At 42.6% G+C, this 20,077-nt stretch overlaps 1 protein-coding gene across 1 annotated transcript in view; it reads left to right on the top strand.

The window, feature by feature from the left end:
- LOC124721843 (solute carrier family 41 member 2-like) overlaps positions 1-20,077 on the top strand; it is a 1,040,492-nt gene that overhangs the window by 736,725 nt on the left and 283,690 nt on the right. The window contains exon 3 of the mRNA XM_047246973.1: positions 13,849-13,898. The gene's annotated coding sequence lies outside the window, so the exon portion shown is untranslated. The remainder of the gene's footprint in view (positions 1-13,848; positions 13,899-20,077) is intronic.

Raw genomic sequence — 20,077 nt, 5'->3', positions numbered from 1 at the left:
GCTTGCATTCGTAGACAAAACTGTAGTATTATATTTAATTCTACGTTTTGACACTAAAACATCACGATTCTTTAATGCGGGTCAGAGTTCTTTCGGAAGGAAGTGTTATGTTCATAGCTATCATATTAAAAGCAGTCCTAAGTATGGTTGATGTAGAAAAAATGTATTTTAACGATAGTGATATATTTTCCACAATAGTTATTAACAAAGTGTAAAAAATATTATGAGATAATAGTATTTCCTAAAAAACCGTTGTTTTCGTCAAAAATGCTCTTATGTTAACTGAAATTGGTCTTTGCCACACAGCATATGACGGAAGAGAAGACCCACGTTTAACGGAAAGAGCAATTTGCCTGCATGGAAGAAATAGCACTCAGATTTCTTCCAGGACGCATATTTTACACAGACGAGCACTGTCGAAAGCTCTCACAGAGACACAGCATTCTGATGCTGCTTTCAGAAGATTTGACAGGGGTTAATATTTGCTGCACCCTTTGCAGTAATTATTGCATCTCTGTTCTGACAAACATTATCCACAAAATCTTTACCCTACATAAGGAAAAACACACACACACACACACACACACACACACACACACACACACACACACACACACACACACACACACTCTTAGAAAATCGCACTCCATGTTCAACCCATGGATTGCGCGTTTCTTCACATCATCCCAATCCAGCAACATGATAGAAACACACGATTTGATCTGTGCTACCGGTAAAAAAGAATCCAGCTTCACTTAGTTTTTCAGGACAGTGCTTAATAGCAATTGACCAACCATCGAATAATGCCCGCCCCGCGTCTTTTGTTCCATATTGACGATCAGCTGACCCAATGTCCGACACATAACATGTTTAACTGCACATTGATTCTGATTTAGGAGACGAATACAGACGGTATCTCTATTATGTACAGGTTACAAATATCATACAACGAACAGTTCGCTCACATGTATACCTCCTCATAACCCCAGGCATCCACTATGTTAGTGAGAGAGACTTGCTTTGAAGCGGGGAGCCACAGCATCTGTGGTGAAGTCGGAGCCGACCAAAAATGTAGCCCCCAGTTGTATTATTTCGACAATCAAAGCAGGGGCTGCTGCCGTATCTTTTTCTCAACAAATCAGAGCGGGGGACAGGTCACAAACTCTACATTTGCTTCCAGATGTAACCCAGTTGTAAACACCTAGCCCAATTGTGCTATTTGTTGTGTGTTTCTTGTGGTTGGGGGGGGGGGGGGGGGGGGCTCTCGTTTACCTGTCGCAGGATGCTCCCACGGTCCAGGGTAGAATCAGGATAGGGTTCAAAGGTGGAATCACCATGCGCTACACCCGAGATACGCCTCGAAGATGAATCCACTGTACGTTACGTCCGGGATAGGGGTCAAAGGTGGATCCACCACATGATACGTCCGGATGTCAAATCCGCGATAAGGTTCGAAGATGGATCCATTAGCAGTAGGTTCGGGAAAGTGTCCGAAGGCGGAGCCACCTTCGAACCGATTATGGGTTGTGGAGGCCCACAGCTACAAACCAACACACACACACACACACTTGTACTAGATGTTTACAATTTGATTACATCTGCAAGCAGATCTATAATATGTTACTTGTCCCTTCCTCTGATTTATTGAGAAAGAAATATGGCAGCAGCTTTCCCTGCTCTGATTGGTCGAAAAAATATGATGGGGCTATCCTATCGATGGGACCCGACCTCACCACAGATGTTGTAGCTCTCCTCTTCAAAAGTAAGTCTCTCTGTAGCATAGTAGATGTCTCGAGTGTTGCAGAGGTATACCTACAAAAGTGTATTTCTGGTGGATCGAACTGTTTTTTGTAAGATACTTGTAACCTGTACAGAATGGATATACATCTGCGTTCTTCTCCTGAATCAGCGTCAGTGTGCAGTTCCACGTGTGTGTTTGATATAGGGTTGCCTCATACAAATATATGATATGAGGCTGGCACCCTCCGATGGTTGGTTATGTACAATTAAGCACAGTCTGAACCAATCAAGTGAATCTGATTTCTTATATACCGGTAGCTGAGATCAAACCCTCTGTTTCTTTCGTGATATTGGATAGAGATGTTGGAAAGAGGCGCACACCACCTTTCTAAGTATGTGTTTGTGATTCATATATAGGATAAAGATTTTGCGGATAATATTTGTCAGAACAGAGATGCGATAATTACTGCAAAGGATGCAGCAAATATTAAACTTTTACCAAATCTCCTGAAAGTAGAATCAGAACACTGTCACGTTTAGAGCTTCCGAGAATACTCGCCTGTGTAAAATACGCTTCCTGAAATAAATGCAGACAAATAGCTGATTGCGTTAAATGTGGACGTTCCCTTCCTTCATGTGCTGTGTGAGAGCGACCTGTTTAAGCTAAAGTAAGAGAAATATTCCTTGCAATTACAATGACAGTTATTGCCAATTAATTAAGTTCTAAATAAACGAAACATGGGCACATGTGAACAGTTTGTTTACATAAAGATCATTAAATTAGGCTATGGCAACTGGGCTTTTCGTTCACCTAAGAGAACACTGCTCGCCATTGGTGTCGCACCAGCATAGGTCCAATAATTATTAATACCATATATTACTTTGAGAGCTACATAAAAATTCAGATTTTAGTGGTTTCAGATGGTATACGAAAAATAAGTCTATAGCTGATACTAAAAAACTGCCATTGAATTTTAGTATTTTAACCCTAGAACACTATAGGCGGAAACAGTTACATTGCTACTAAACCATCAAAAAGTTAACTACTCCACCTTTTATTCAAAGTCAGTCTTAATTTATAGGTTATGCATTAGTTAATTACCAGTGGTATGTTGCATACCAAATTAAGTGCAAAATTTCCTGTTCTGTACCCTACGCCAATCGTAAATTCTACGAGGGTTTAGTTATGGAGCGTTAAATATCAGCTGCTACAAACACACACATCTTGAATTAATTAAAATGTTGGGCTAAATTTCTTTTGTGTTGGGGGACATGGAACTCAGGTATAATCAAGTTTTAAAGAAAATTATGATAGGAAATAATACCTACACCAACAGCACTTATCTGAAAAAGCAAACATATTTCATCCGATCCTTAGAAAAATCAGCAATAGGTAAGTTTTCAAAATTCATGTTCAATATTCTCCCTCTAGTAGCGTGCACAAAATATGGGTATATTCCAGCGACATTAATTTCACGATCTATGCTATTCGCTGAAAATGAAGTCGCAAACAGCGAGCGAAAAGTGTCATTCTCCATGGTACAACTTCTATGACATAACTGCATCGATCTGAAAACAGATTACGACGTATTACAGAGTAGTTATATACGTATTTTAAACTGCTATTTCTGTTTTTGTCGTGGGTTGCATAATGCACGAGCTGGAAGTTAATGTCTCTCTCAATGAAGAAATATTTTGCTAAGAAGGCTTTTAAGAAAATGTGTATTGCTCGTCGGTGGGTTTGAGAAAAGTACAGTGGTATTAATATCTGCATGGATGAGGCTCAATTTTGTCTTACAGTGTCATCTAACACTTCGCTGTGCTGACGACTGGGTGAGCGAAATAGTATCGCTCTATTTTAAATTACGGTGAGATGAATGTGGTGGAGGTCTTAAAATTCCGTGTTCCGTCTGATTTACAGTGCTTACAGTATTACTTAGAAGATATTAATGTTTTCAGAGTGGTTTTCTGAGCTGCTTATTGCGGAAAAGATCAGCCGGCTACTCTTCTGTAATTTGCTGTTTCAGTATTATGTTTCGATATTGCTACTTTTAAATTTTGAGTGCTTGTTCGAGAGTAGGTATGTCTTAAACTATTTTTCCATAAAACATACATTATTTTAACTATAGTCATCCGCAGAATTCCTTGTTAGTGTGCTAATAGTCAAGCTTTTGAGCACCTTAAAGTAACAAATCAACCAATCAAGAGAGAGAACACAGTTGTAGCTCATAATTGGGAAAGAGACAGTTGCTTTACGATAAAGCAGCCTGAAATAATTACATGTGACGAGATTAAAATACCGCCAGGCTTTCTCCAGTCGGAGCAGGTCTGTCGCTCTTGCGAGTGGGCATCACTAATCACTATTGCCGTCCCCACACGGTTCGTGTATCTGAATGTGAAACATGCCAAACATGGTTTCCGGCGTGGTTGGTGTAAACTGAAACGAGTTGCTGCATCTCACGGAACGTGCTCCAAGGTGTTATTTGCGATTGCAGAGCTCTCCAGTAATCGTTGTCGGTACATTTGACACACAAATCACACTATCTGTTTACGTAAATAATTACCCGTAAAATATCTACGTTTGCTCCCTCTTGCATATGCTAACTCTGCTGTTTTTCCTCTGTACTGAACTGTGAGGGAATCAGCATATGACGTATACAAAAGTCTTGCAATCGGTAGTCCACTACAAGTTCCCTTGCACATTCACAAAATCGAAGAAACTCAGTGGTGAACGGAGAGTCTGTGTGTCTCCAGAGAGTCATCAGGCTCATTTTCTTTGGTGTTTCTTTAAATATTTACAACTTTGCTTTTGCGTTGTGTAAGCCCAAACAAATATTGCTCGTCATGTTTTTCATGCGACGCCCAATATCGAAGGAAAGCTTCAGTTAGTTTTCCGTTTCAAACAAAATGTTTTTTTGAACGGCATTTTACGAGCTCCATTCGATCTATCGATCCCAGATTAGTCTAGTGCGATACTTGTTTTATCTATATGTATTAACAAGGACAGTAAAGCTCGGAGCATAACCAGTACTCCAGCAGCCATAGCACTGCCCTTGACCGCGCTAACTGCTACCGCCGAGCGTGCAGCGCTGCTGAGTCGCTACTGGATTGTTGTTTATTCTTCGTGTTTTACGTCCCTGTTAATACATATCGATATAACGAATATTGGAATAGACTAATTTGGGAGCGCTCTATCGAATGGGCACGTAAGATTGCGACAGAAAAATCATTTTGTTTGTAATTGGAAACAAACCGACGCTCTTCTTCGATACTGGTCGTCGCAAGAAATACGTGGCCAGAAGTAGTCGTCTGGGCTGATTCCAGCTACACAATACAAAACCGCATTTGCAAATATCGGCCAAGATAAAATGCGCATGACGACTCTTCTGAGAGAGACCCGGTGCTTGAATATAACATCGAATACTCCAAAACATGTTTCTGTTGAAAATTTTTAGAATATTTTAGAAATCATGAAGAATAAAAGAAATATCTGTAGAAATTAGCACATCAACCTGCAATCTTTCATGTCACAGTTCACGTCTGTATCCAACGCATTATTGTCTCCACAGGTTGTTAAATCCATATCTTACTATACCCCAAAGTCTATAACCACAGATATGTTATCAAATGACATTTAATTAAAACAAATCGTACAAAAAACTACGCGTTTTTGATAATCCTCGACTGCTTGGCGTCTTGAAATTGCTTATCTTCATCACAGGCACGTTATAATAAGAAGAGCACCAAATACGAAAAGCCTTTAACAACTCGTGTGCATTCATATTTCAACTTCTTTGGGGCATGCATGTGGGATAGTATTATTTCTTCTTCCAATATTTCTGCTGATAACCTTCCACCCATCATCAAGGTGAGTCGCTGGCTGTAGAACAGACGCGCGTTATCTCTGACACACGCGCGTTTATTCCAGTGTTGTGTTAAGTGGTTTAAATTCCGCCGTGACTCAACTCGCAGATGGCTGTAAGGTTATCAGCCGATGTATAAAAATACAGTTAATTTGGCGAGAGAGAAAGGTGTGGTGTCACCGCCAGACACCACACTTGCTCGATGGTAGCCTTTTAAATCGGCCGCGGTCCTTTAGTATACGTCGGACCCGCGTGTCGCCACTATCAGTGATTGTAGACCGAGCGCCGCCACACGGCAGGTCTAGAGAGACTTCCTAGCACTCGCCCCAGTTGTACAACCGACTTTGCTAGCGATGGTTCACTGACAAAATACGCTCTCATTTGCCGAGACGATAGTTAGCATAGCCTTCAGCTACGTCATTTGCTACGATCTAGCAAGGCGCCATAACCTGTTACTATTGATACTGTGAATAATGTACCGTCAAGAGCGACGTTTACCATTAATGGATTAAAGTTAAGTATTCCACCAGCGACGTCCGTTTTTTCTAAATTCTAATTTCCTTGTCCTGTTCCAGACCTCACGCCAGCCTGCGTGAGCTAAAACGCGTGCCTTTCGGCTTCCTCTAGTAACACGGTGTTGGCTTTCCTGCCAACCACAACAAAAGGTATGAGTATAGTATCGTACTCAGCAGCTCCTTTCGATTCGTGAAGTTTTCTTTACACACACATCACGACGTGACGATAGGTGCTGCTTTCAGTCTTCTGTAACATGAACTCTAGATGATTAATCTTGAAAATTCTCTTGCTATTAATGATAGTCACCCCTTGTCTATCGTAGTAATTCAGTGCCGATGACGATGCGACGGTCGTCTTCTTGAGGATTATTTCCGTACATTTGAAGATTTAATAAATGGTTCATGACGCGAACAGAGAGGAACAGATGTACTTGAAGCTCGTAGAAATAAATACTTTTCCTTAGCGAATCCACTTTTTTGTCGTTAGACACACAGAGAACAAACATATGCCGTACATCACGGCGGACGAGCACAGAAAGCTATGATAAAAGCATTAAAACAAGAGAGATGTTTAAAAAATCTGAAGGAAGATCGTTTTTAATTTTTCCGCCAACCTCTCCGATTACACTAATCCGGCGTAATACGAATTAATATATCTTTGGCGTATTCAACTGACTCCTGTATGAATTAATACATCTCGTTTGTCTACGCAGTTAAACCTTATAGGTACCTACACACCGAAATATCGGAAGAAGGCATAATACATCCCGGATGCACTCTCGTAGAATGATAGAGTATTTTGTCTGCCTGGACACCTACAATAAGTACAACGCACATGTCGTTTCTCTCCATTTCAGAATATCAAATCTTAACAAAAACGACATGATTTAGACACATCCTCAATGAGCCAGTGCTCTGAAACAGCATATGTTGACAACACGTAATTTGTAATGTAAAAGCCATCAAATACGTGCTCCAAATCCAAAGAACGTAATCCAATATGGTGTCCCCTAAGTTCTGCTTCTGATTTACAAAGAGAACTTGCAACGCAGTGGCCACGTTCATCTCCTTTAGAAAAAAATCTGTCGTATATGAGTCTATCACGCATGGGGTGCTCCGTAAAGTAAAATTCCACGTTGTGACGCCACAGAACTCGTCCAGCTCCACGTTAGCGTCCAACTAAATGACGCCACGAGAAAGATTACTGGGGTTATGAAACCAACACCTACAGAATGGCTGTCAGTACTGAGCCACATTCGTCGCTGCAACTACGTCGCATAAATGTTCTCACGATTGACTGCAAAGAGGTCATGGACAATAAAAATCTACTAATCCATCAAGACGTCGATATGCAAACCATAACCTACTCCGCTCTAGAGAATTACCAACACAATAACAGCAAGGTCACTGTGAAAAATGACTTCAACATTACTAATAAATGGACTCAAGAATGGTCTGACCAAAAAAACATTATTCCGTGTATCACCCAAAAACCATCGGGATTTGACTTGCCACATAACACATGGTCAATGCTTAACACAATTAGAAACTAACACGGCAGATGTGCAAAGTTTTTACCCAACTTTCTGATTGCGGAGAACCAAAGATCATCAGACACATCACAGAAGAATGCCCCACCGGATCATATGATACTTCCTGCCGGCGACTCCAAAGTCGCTAGCTTACATAAACCCTCTAGATGTTTTACATAATATTTTGTATTGTAAATATTATATTCTTCACTCTATTTTTTACTGTGTCAAAAAGACATACGATAAATAAAAAATAAGATGCTTTACTACGCTTAAGAGAGATGCAGGCCGAATTCATGGATGGCAATAATAATGGTGGCAAACACTACCCAGCACTTAGCTCTTGCAAGACTTTTCCATCTTTGCGAACCAATCTCCTTCGGTTCTTTTATTCAAAGCAGTAGACAAAGACTGAACAGCCTTTCTGATATCTTAGTTTGGCCATGGCGTGCGCAGTTGTTGGTACTTAAAGTACATTAAATTTGTTTTTGAAAATACTAGAAATATGTATTTATTCCACTGGAGACGTTTCGTGTTATTCATTCAGAAGACTGATCTGGAATCAAACGTATTTACAGTTTTGGATTTGGTCCTGAATCCAAAAACAGTTGGTTTGATAAGCCACTGATGCGTGATTTCCACTAGCTGCATTTCCGTGTAATTTCTGCTTGCTTCTGGAAATGTCTGCATGCAAATTTTCGTGTTATTCTAGCGCTTTCCATGTGTGTTTTCGGTCTCATTGCCCTTTGCGATCTCGATTTTTTTCAGGTGACCATAGAAAGAAATCTTTCTTTCTCGAATGTCGTCTGTAATTTTCATCACATGCGAGTGTATTTTATGGTTGTATCCTCTTATTTACTCGCCAATTTCTTTGAGTTCAAGATCTTTTCCAGATTCTTACTTTCTTTACATTCTAGTTGTTCAAACAGATCTTTGCTACACAATGTGAGAGATTCTGCTGAATATATAACTTCTGGTCAAGTGATGGAGCTTGGCTCTGGTGGATACTGATCGCTTGTTATAACATCTTTGGTCAAGTAGTATGCCATTTCCATCTTCTTGTTATTTACCTTGAAAGTTCCTTTCTCAGATATGTTGTGCTTTATCCACTCCCATAAATATTCAATTTTTTAAATGTTTGCCTTATTTTCCCCCAATTAGTCAGTAATTTTTTGAGCATTGACTTAATGTTTGTTTTGAATTATGTTTTGTGGAACGAGATTTCAGGCTCGCCTTCGCTGCTCCCATCTGAAGTTGATTTATCTGTTTAGCAGCCGTATAAAAGAATACCAAAAGACCTGCAAGGTATCTCCGAAATGTAAAGAGTTAATCCACAGGTTCTTGCTATTACAGCCTAAAGCGACTCCGTTCTGAAGACATTGTCCACTCGTGAATAACTTTCTCTCTGTCACAGTAGCGGACCACAGGTGAGTCTTTCTCCTTGTTTCAACCTTTTCCTGATTTCAAAAGTGTCCGAAATTTCTCCCTTACATTTCTATTTGGAGATTTCGTTATGCAGGGTGTGTTGAATCATTCATTCATTACCCTTCTTTTATTCCCCAAACTATAACCTTCCAGGATCTAGGTTAAGGAATCACTGTGAAATGAATTACAAACATGCTCAAGGAATTCGAAATTTACCTGAATTTCTTTATTGTTAGATTTAGACATGAAAAAATTGATTTAATCTCATGTATTACTATTATTATTATTATTAGTAGTAGTAGTAGTAGTAGTAGTAGTAGTAGTAGTAGTAGTAGTCCGAAGCTACCATACGAGATGGTGCAGTGATTAGCGCACTGACCTCGCATTCGGAAGGACGACGGTTCAAATTCTGCCCGGCCCTCCAGATTCATGTTTCCCGTGGTTTCCCTAATTCGCTCCAGGCTAATGTCGGGATGGTTCCTTTAAAAATGGCAACAGTCAATTTCTTCCTCATCGTTAGGTATTCAGAGATTGTGCTCCGTCTCTAATGACAGCGAGCCGGTCGGTGTGGCCGTGCGGTTCTAAGCGCGTCAGTTTGGAACCGCGTGACCGCTACGGTCGCAGGTTCGAATCCTGCCTCGGGCATGGATGTGTGTGATGTCCTTAGGTTAGTTAGGTTTAAGTAGTTCCAAGTTCTAGGGGACTGATGACCTCAGTAGTTAAGTCCCATAGTGCTCAGAGCCATTTGAACCATTTAATGACAGCGCTATCGACGGGTCTTTAAAATTCAGTCACCCTTCCTTTCTTCCACCCTTCCTTTCTTCCACCCTTCTTTCCTTCCTTCCTTCCTTCCTTCCTTAAACTTCACAAAGCTAAATGGGGCCCTTCCTGGATGTCCTGTTTCTGCTCCTTCCTGGGCTGGCATTTTGCCAAGAAATAACTTTTTATGAATGACACACACATTATCTAAAGCTTTTGGAAACATGAAGCCAGTAACACATGATGATGATGATGATGATGATCATCATCATGATAATGATGAATCATCTCATTATAACATAGTGGATAAAGATAAAATTTTATGACGGTAACATACATGTGCATATATGACGAAATAATTTAAACATACACGGCAGAGAAGAAGGACACTGCTTGTATTATTAAGAAGTCATATTAGTTTTCCATCGTTTTTCAATATAGAATTTTCATCTTGCAGAATGGCAAACTTCACCAAACTCGATCATCTCGGGGAAAGTAGAAGATACTACACTGTGGAAGCATTTTTGTGGTTCATCAACAAGAGGCAACACAGGAGCTCCTGTGCAATGACATGCAGAAACGTTCTGAGCAATGACAATAGTGTGTGAACTTAAAAGGAGCAAATCTGAAGGCGATCGTCACTGACTGAATATACACAGAGGTGACAAAAGTCGTGGGATACCTCCTAAGCATCGTGTCGGACCTCCCTTTGTCGGGCGTAGTGCAGCAACTCGACGTGGCATTGACTCAACAAGTCGTTGGGAGTCCCCTGCAGAAATATTGAGCCATACCTCCTCTATAGCCCTCCATAATGGCAAAAGTGTTGCCGGTGCAGGATTTATGCACGAACTGACCTCTCGATTATGTCGCATAAATGTTCGATGGGATTCATGTCGGACGATGCCCGCATCTCGTGGTCGTGCGGTAGCGCTCTCGCTTCCCACGCCCGGGTTCCCGGGTTCGATTCCCGGCGGGGTCAGGGATTTTCTCTGCCTCGTGATGGCTGGGTGTTGTGTGATGTCCTTAGGTTTAAGTAGTTCTAAGTTCTAGGGGACTGATGACCATAGATGTTAAGTCCCATAGTGCTCAGAGCCATTTTCATGTCGGACGATCTGTGGGGCCAAATCATTCGCTTGAGCTGTCCAGAATGTTCTGCAAACAAGTCGTGATCAATTGTGGCCCGGTGATATGACACATTGTCATCCATACAAATTTCATCACTGTTACGGACCATAAATTCCGTGAATGCCCGAAAATCGTCTCCAAGTAGCCGAAAATAACCATTTCCAGTCGATGATCATTTCAGTTGGACCCGATGACCCAGTCCTTCCCATGTGAACAAAGCCCATACCAATATGGAGCCACCACCAGCTTGCACAGTGCCTTGTTCAACAACCTTGGTCCATGGCTGCGTGAGGTCTGCGTTACACTCGAACCTACCATCAGCTCTTACCAACTGAAATCGGGACTCATCTTACTAGGCCACGGTTTTTCAGTCGTCTAGGGTCCAACCGATATGGTCACGTGCCCAGGAGAGGCCCTGCAGGCGATGACGAGCTGTTAGCAAAGGCACTCGCGTCGGTCGTCTGCTGCCATAGTCCATTAACGCCAAATTTCGCCACACTGCCCTAATGGATACGTTCGTCGTACGTTCCACATTTATTTCTGTGGTTACTTCACGCAATGTCGCTTGTTCGTTAGTACTAACAACTGTTCGCAAACGCCGCTGCTCTCGGTTGTTAAGTGAAGACCGCCGGCCACTGTGTTGTCCGTGGTGAGAGGTAATGCCTCAAATTTGGTATTCTCGGCACACTTTGGACGCTGTGAATCTCGGAATATTGAATTTCCTAATGCTTTCCGAAATAGAATATCCCATGCGTCTAGGCCGCATTCAAAGTCTGTTAATTTCAGTCGTGCAACCACAATAACTTCGGAAACCTTTTCACATGAATCGCCTTAGTACAAATAGCTCTGCCAATGCACTGCCCTTTTATAGCTCGTGCACGTGATACTATCGCCATCTATTATGGACATATCGCTATCCCATGACTTTTGTCACCTTCGTGTATTTGTTAAGCACACAGCTTAACAGCGTAAGTCTCGATTCTTTAGTGTCGATACTCTTATAAGATATTTTCTGGAGGAAAGAGTCTGAAGTAGACCCTCGTACACTGCCCCAAAGTTTACAGATTTTGCATCTACAATATATTCCGCAGGTAAGCTTACGGTGTGTGTTGAAGGGTACATCTGGTACCACTTTACCTCCTTGCCCTTTTCCATATTCCATTCGCGAATGCTGCGAGACATGACTGATCGTCGGTATGTCTCCGCACGAGCTCAAATTTCTATGATTTGAGCCACTGGAGTTAGTTGAGCATCTCCGTAATGTTCTCCAACCAACTAAACGATCTCGTTATTAAGCACATCGGTTTTCGATTGATCTTATCTCTCTTTTTCCATTAATCCAACTTGGCAAGGATCTCAGACTGATGAGAGAGAGAGACTTAAGAAGAGTCTTTTGTTGGAAACGTCTTTCATGGATGAGTTATACTTCCATAAGCTTCTTCGAGTGAACCTCAGCCTGCCATCTGCTTTTCCTACAACTAATTTTATGTGGTCATTCTATTTCAGTTCACTGCAGATGGCTACTCTTATGTATTTTACTGTTGTTACTATTCCCAGGGATTTATTGTCAATATCGTAAACGAACAATAATGTATCTCTCTCTGCCTATTTATGTGCAGTTCGTTACATTTATGTAACCTCTGTACATCTTCCTGCGCGCCACAACGATCATCCACATTTGCAACCTTTTTGTAGACAATGGAATCGTCCGCAAATATCCTCAAGAAGTTTCCCACGTTATCCACTACATAATTAATATACACTGTAAATGGTAATATCCCTACACTACACAACGTTGGGATCCTCTTGAAGTTACCTTTCCATCTTTTGATTATGTTCAATTAAGAACGACGTGTTGAGCTCTAACGGTGTAACAAAAATATGCGGCCAAACTTTCGGGGAACATTCCTCGTACGTAGAGGAAGAAAATATGTTATGCGGACATTGGTCGGGAAATGCTGTATTTCCATGTTAGAGCTGTTTCTACAACTCTTAAACACACTATTCGTAAAAATACACACAAAAAGAACGCGTCAGCACAGTATCAAGCACTTTCCTAAATTAAATGTTTAGAATACCTTCCGTTAACAAGGATACGAGTATCAACTGGCCACCACAATGAATCCCTAGGGCGCTGATGCATTCCTGGAGAATTACGTATTATTTCATAGCCTACCATAGTACGAGCACGAGGAGTATGTACATGTTGAATCGGGTTTCTGTACACAAGAGCTTTCAAATGTCCCCACAAATAAAAGTCTAGTGAGTTTAGGACCGGAGGGCGTGGAGCCAAGGAATAGGTCTGCCTCTGCCTAGCCAACTGTCACGGAATCTGTTATTTAGAAGCCTACGAATTTTGATACTTGCTACAGATATTTAAAAGAATGTGTCGCGATGATTCCCAGAACGTGCTTTTAGAAGATGATTGAGAGTGCAAACACTACGTGATAGTGCACTGCCTGCTAGTCGGTCGTCACTCTTGCCACTTACTTACATCGTGAGAAAATTACGTGGATGTAACCTTATTCCCCCACCTGTTTCTAGTTCACAGTAGTCAGAGACGAGTATTCGATAAGGTTACTTTCGTATGCACAACTGAGCTGGTGTATGACACAAATAGATATTACCTTCCCTCCTTCCTCAAATTATAAGTACTTGAGGAAAATAATGGTGCTTTTTTTTTCCTCACAGTATTTACTGTTTCCTTAACAAACTTCACCTACGCCATTTTGGTGGACTCATAATTGCACTGTAAAGTACGTTCTGTTCAATGAAAATTTGAATAAAATGTTTATATATTAATTTGTGTAAGTGCCTTGTATTGTATTTAATGCTGAAATAGCTCGCTACTCTCTCTTATAAGTATTTAACCCGTATTCTTGTTTACAGGGGTAACAGAAGCGCCTTCGACGGCTGCCCCCTGTCAGAACATCTATCAGGTGAGTCACTTATAGCTTCATACAGAGCGTTTTGTGAACGTTCAGAGCAACAAATGATGTTTTGGAAAAAGAATTCAGAATTTCTGGTCATCTTAACGTAAAATGTAACCATATACTCTGTGTCAATGATCGAAGATTTCTACACTCCTGGAAATGGAAAAAAGAACACATTGACACCGGTGTGTCAGACCCACCATACTTGCTCCGGACACTGCGAGAGGGCTGTACAAGCAATGATCACACGCACGGCACAGCGGACACACCAGGAACCGCGGTGTTGGCCGTCGAATGGCGCTAGCTGCGCAGCATTTGTGCACCGCCGCCGTCAGTGTCAGCCAGTTTGCCGTGGCATACGGAGCTCCATCGCAGTCTTTAACACTGGTAGCATGCCGCGACAGCGTGGACGTGAACCGTATGTGCAGTTGACGGACTTTGAGCGAGGGCGTATAGTGGGCATGCGGGAGGCCGGGTGGACGTACCGCCGAATTGCTCAACACGTGGGGCGTGAGGTCTCCACAGTACATCGATGTTGTCGCCAGTGGTCGGCGGAAGGTGCACGTGCCCGTCGACCTGGGACCGGACCGCAGCGACGCACGGATGCACGCCAAGACCGTAGGATCCTACGCAGTGCCGTAGGGGACCGCACCGCCACTTCCCAGCAAATTAGGGACACTGTTGCTCCTGGGGTATCGGCGAGTACCATTCGCAACCGTCTCCATGAAGCTGGGCTACGGTCCCGCACACCGTTAGGCCGTCTTCCGCTCACGCCCCAACATCGTGCAGCCCGCCTCCAGTGGTGTCGCGACAGGCGTGAATGGAGGGACGAATGGAGACGTGTCGTCTTCAGCGATGAGAGTCGCTTCTGCCTTGGTGCCAATGATGGTCGTATGCGTGTTTGGCACCGTGCAGGTGAGCGCCACAATCAGGACTGCATACGACCGAGGCACACAGGGCCAACACCCGGCATCATGGTGTGGGGAGCGATCTCCTACACTGGCCGTACACCACTGGCGATCGTCGAGGGGACACTGAATAGTGCACGGTACATCCAAACCGTCATCGAACCCATCGTTCTACCATTCCTAGACCGGCAAGGGAACTTGCTGTTCCAACAGGACAATGCACGTCCGCATGTATCCCGTGCCACCCAACGTGCTCTAGAAGGTGTAAGTCAACTACCCTGGCCAGCAAGATCTCCGGATCTGTCCCCCATTGAGCATGTTTGGGACTGGATGAAGCGTCGTCTCACGCGGTCTGCACGTCCAGCACGAACGCTGGTCCAACTGAGGCGCCAGGTGGAAATGGCATGGCAAGCCGTTCCACAGGACTACATCCAGCATCTCTACGATCGTCTCCATGGGAGAATAGCAGCCTGCATTGCTGCGAAAGGTGGATATACACTGTACTAGTGCCGACATTGTGCATGCTCTGTTGCCTGTGTCTATGTGCCTGTGGTTCTGTCAGTGTGATCATGTGATGTATCTGACCCCAGGAATGTGTCAATAAAGTTTCCCCTTCCTGGGACAATGAATTCACGGTGTTCTTATTTCAATTTCCAGGAGTGTAGTTCAGGCTATAGTACTTGCACAATTTACTAGTTTTCAATAGTTTATTCTACACCCATATTTGCTACTGGCAGACCGTTAATTCGCCAGTTTCAGTAGATTTCCATACGATAAATGTATATTTTCGTGAGATGAGACTACTGAGATAGCTCTCGTCACCTAAAATAACGCGTCCACAATTAAAAAACATTCCAAGGCATCGATATAGTAGGCCATTATATTTACGGCTTCACGAAACCTGGCAACGACCGGGAGAGTGGTGCACTGAACACGTGCCCCTCCATAGCCGCATCCAGTGACATCCTGAAAGAAAGGATACTGCGGAGACATGGCAGGAAGTTTCATATCAGCGCACACTCCGCTGCAGAGTGAAAATCTCATTCTAGAAACATCCCCCAGGCTGTGGCTAAGCCATGTCTCCACAATATCCTTTTCTTTCAGGAGTGCTAGTTCTGCAAGGTTCACAGGAGTGCTTCTGTAAAGTTTGGAAGGTAGGAGACGAGATACTGGCAGAACTAAAGCTGTGAGGACGGGGCGTGAGTCGTGCTTGGGCAGCTCAGTTGGTGGAGCACTTGCCCGCGAAAGGCAAAGGTCCCGAGTTCGAGTCTCGATCCGGCACACAGTTTTAATCTGCCAGGAAGTTTCATATCAGCGCACATTCTGCTGCAGAGTGAAAATCTCATTCTGAAAACTGTGGAATTTGCAAACAATCAAGATTCTCTTCTTGTTTACTGTGTGATACTACTCTATTCTAGAGGTCATCACCACTGTTACGTGGCAGTTTATGTCCAAACTGTCACGCAACCTATTTCATAATGTAATATGCACATTCCAACAGTGAATATAGTCGATTCTTTAATGTTACGTGAGACTTGCAAACAATATTCATTACTGCCTATGATTGCACAGCTAATTATTTCTTCTTCTCATTTCTACTTATTACACTGACGAGGACTTGTTATTTTCTGCAGCATTTGTTGCTTCTTTTAGCTGTCTCACAACATAGAAGTTAATTTAGACGGACCAGGGTGTTAAAAACTTTTTCGGTGCTGAAAGCAGCTCCCAAGAAGGTATAGGACAGGAATGTTACTGTGTCCCGTCTGTTCACAGCGAACGTATAGAAGGAGAAGAGCTCACGTGCCATAAAAACTGCATTGTGGGAGATGCCATAAAGAATCCTCCTTGGAGAGATAAAGGTGTGAAAGCCAGGTAAAACAATCGTAAGAGTAGACAGTGGGGTCGGCTGTACTCCATCATCACCCCATGATGAAATGCTCTTTTGAATCTGAGTAACAGGAACTGTGGGTGCCTCGCAATAATTATACTGGTGGAAGGCGCATTTTCCCATACATGTCTATGTGCAAGCCTTTTGGTTGGCCAGGGTTGGAAAACGCTCATGGAGTGGGAGAGATTTTCTGGCTTCCTTCCTGTGCCACACCATTATTGGTAAACCATGACAAAATGCGTGAGTAGTGCATTGTTAAATCTGGTAATGAAATTATCATTGGTCGGAATTCACAAGGTCTGCTGTAATTGGCCAGTGAGATTCCTATGCTGATAGAATCAGCTAAGTTACGGAGAGTAAGGTCAATAAACACTTGCTGCAGGTTCGAATCCTGCCTCGAGCATGGATGTTAGGTTAGTTAGGTTTAAGTAGTTGTAAGTTGTAGGCGACTGATGACCTCAGATGTGAAGTCCCACAGTGCTCAGAGCCACTTGCTGCAGGGAGACCAAAGGAAGCACGTGCTTGAGGGAGATCGATGAGTCGTTACAGGGAGCTGCCGAGAGAGATATTTCCGACTTAGAGCAGAGAACGGGGGTCGAGATGGACTCAGAATTTCCAGCCATGCCGCCGTCTTCCAGACTCTCACTGTTTAATAGTGGTAACCATGAGCCACCACTGCAGTCACAAAGTCGAGGGGCTGAAAGGCTAGTTGATTTACGTCAGGATTTAATCGTGCTGTTCTAACGTCCGCAGCAAGCTACTTGCTAACATCACGCACTTCGGCGTATCCCTTGGTATTCGTACTTGCTCTTCTGGGGTATTTTCTTTGCCACTAACCATTTTCGCAGTCATTGGTCATATGTTATGTGCGATATAATTTCAAGTTACGTTTTCATGTTTCCACCCTCCTCCCCCCCCCCCCCCCCGCCAACCCCCCCCCCCACCACCATCCCTGTGCCACGGCTATAGTTCATAATTACAAAAATGTATTCCCTTGTTAACTGATTATATGATTGATTCTGTGGTTAAATCATTTGTGTGATAAACTAAATTTTTATAGTGACAGCTGTTTCCTCTTGTAGTTAGATGAACTCCTTCATTAAATTATCCTTATGAGGTGTGGCGCCCATATTTTCGTGTTTAATTGCGCCAACCCGATTAATTTTTGTTCCATATGACATTATCCGTTGCGTGACATTATTAAATTTCCATTATCTTATGGGGACCTTCCCTTCCCTGTAGGTCACAGGGATCGGACTTACAGCATGCTAAATGTGTGCTAAACAGCTCAACTGACACCTCACAACACCAGCACCATAACCATTTTATATCAGGAATTTACTACTGTAGTTAACCATATTATCTAAAGCTCTCAATAAGCAAACTCCCATTCTGTATTAGATTCTACCGAAAACACGATACAAATTCCTGCCACAACTCCAAAACAAAGAAGATTAGATTATTTTTATTCATTATGGACTTCGACTGAAGAATACAAATTTGGATAATGGTATTACTGTCACAAGTAGTCGCTTACGTTTTTGATGTTGTTTTCTTACAATACTTTCAAGACAGAAACCATATATCTTTCGACTACCGGAACATACGTTTTTATATGTCTTTTCACAGCTAGTGTTAATAGCTATCTCACTACGTAAATACTGGGAGTAATCAATAGGATTTCTGTACAAAGAAACAACTATGAAAGACAAATACAGTCAGGAGCACTTACGTGTCGCCTTTGGCTAAGTTTAGATGACGGAATACTGCAACAGAAAACTTAGCCCCTTAAATCTTCATGAAATAGTTAACAGATACAATGTAGATAGTTTTCCACACTACAAACGTGCTTGATACATGGAGTCTTCTTAGCCCATTGAGACATGGATATATTTTAGTACCGTACTATTTACCACGGGTGTAATAATGAGTGCCTGTGTGGAGTACATTACAAAGTGAAGACACAGACACTATATAAACGCAGACATTTTAACAGCCAATGATTTATCTGTGCCCCAACGGGGTAATATGACGATATAATATTTCTCTACCCCTATGAGAGAATCGTGAAATGTTCAAGCGTCAGAGTTGTGGACTTAGTGACATACGGAGTTTAAGATAGGTCCTGGAGGCGTGCTCGGACACATTAAGGCAACTGCTCGCGATCAGTGGGATATCTGAGTTCGAGTCTCTGTTCGTCACAAATTTTCATCTATCATAAACCGCTGACATCAGTCCGGAATGCAAACTGCGAATCAATTTTATAATATTTACCACTGCTGTAACTGTCAGAACACCGTCAGTTCCTTCATATACACATGCAAGCACGTATATCTGAAGAACATTGAAATGTGAAGATACAGACACTGTATAAGCACACGTTGTAACTGTTGTGTGCGACTTCATACACAACAGCAAGGAGATGTGAGCTACAGAGTTGTGCAGCAACTGTCGTCGTAGGACAGCTGGACTACCGAAGAAATGATAAAAGAACAAGTAACACAGCTAACAGAAGATTTACTTAACTTGTATTTCCATAAACGTACGAAGACTCCTTACAAATAATGCAACAAGAAAGAGTCCAATTACCGATGTCACAAGGAAAGAAATATGAACGAAGGTGTCGTAGAGTAGTGGCTCCAAGCGAAAGTGAGCTGAGAGGCTTTCGCTGGCCGTTCTGTTTTGCGGCGGCAGAGGGTGCTTCAAGTACTTAGCTGCTGGAGATGCGGCTTAGCGGGCCCACGCCATTCGGTCCACCAGATCCCCCGCGACCGCTCCCGGCGTCAGACAGAAACTTGCAACGCCGTTACAAACATAACGACGCAGTGGGGGTGATATCGATACGTGATACCACAGTAACCATCAATGAAGTGCTTTCCAAGTCATCCTGTATCGTTCTACAGTCCCACGACGCCGACACTTTACCGTACACTACAGTGTTATCAGCGAAACGGCCGCAGATCGCTGCTCACTCGATCTGTTAGGTGGTTTCTGTATATAGAAGACAAGAGTGGTCCTGTCACACTTTCATGGCCGTTCTGTACGACACCCTTGTCTCTGATGAAAACTCTCCGCCCAACACAACATATTGCGTTTATTACTGAAAAAGTCTTAGAGTATTTATTCCATATGCTCGGATCTTTAATAGTCTGTGTTGTGCCAAACTCTTTCTGGAAATCTAGGAATATGAAATTTTCCTGTTGCCCTTCAGACATGGCTCGCATAAAATCTTGTGATAAGAGCAAACTGAGAATGATGTTTCCTAATCAGTGCTGATTTCTCTCTCAAGGAAACTTACTATATTCTCACTTATAATATACTCTCAGGAATTCTACAGTTAGGTTAAGGACGTTGGCCTGTAAAGTTGTGGGGTCGTTTCGTTTTACCAT

The sequence above is a fragment of the Schistocerca piceifrons genome, chromosome X, assembly GCF_021461385.2.
Source record: "Schistocerca piceifrons isolate TAMUIC-IGC-003096 chromosome X, iqSchPice1.1, whole genome shotgun sequence".
Taxonomy (NCBI): Eukaryota; Metazoa; Arthropoda; class Insecta; order Orthoptera; family Acrididae; genus Schistocerca; species Schistocerca piceifrons.
The sequence above is the reverse complement of the archived record's forward strand: the minus strand, read 5'-3'. Positions and strand labels throughout refer to the sequence as shown.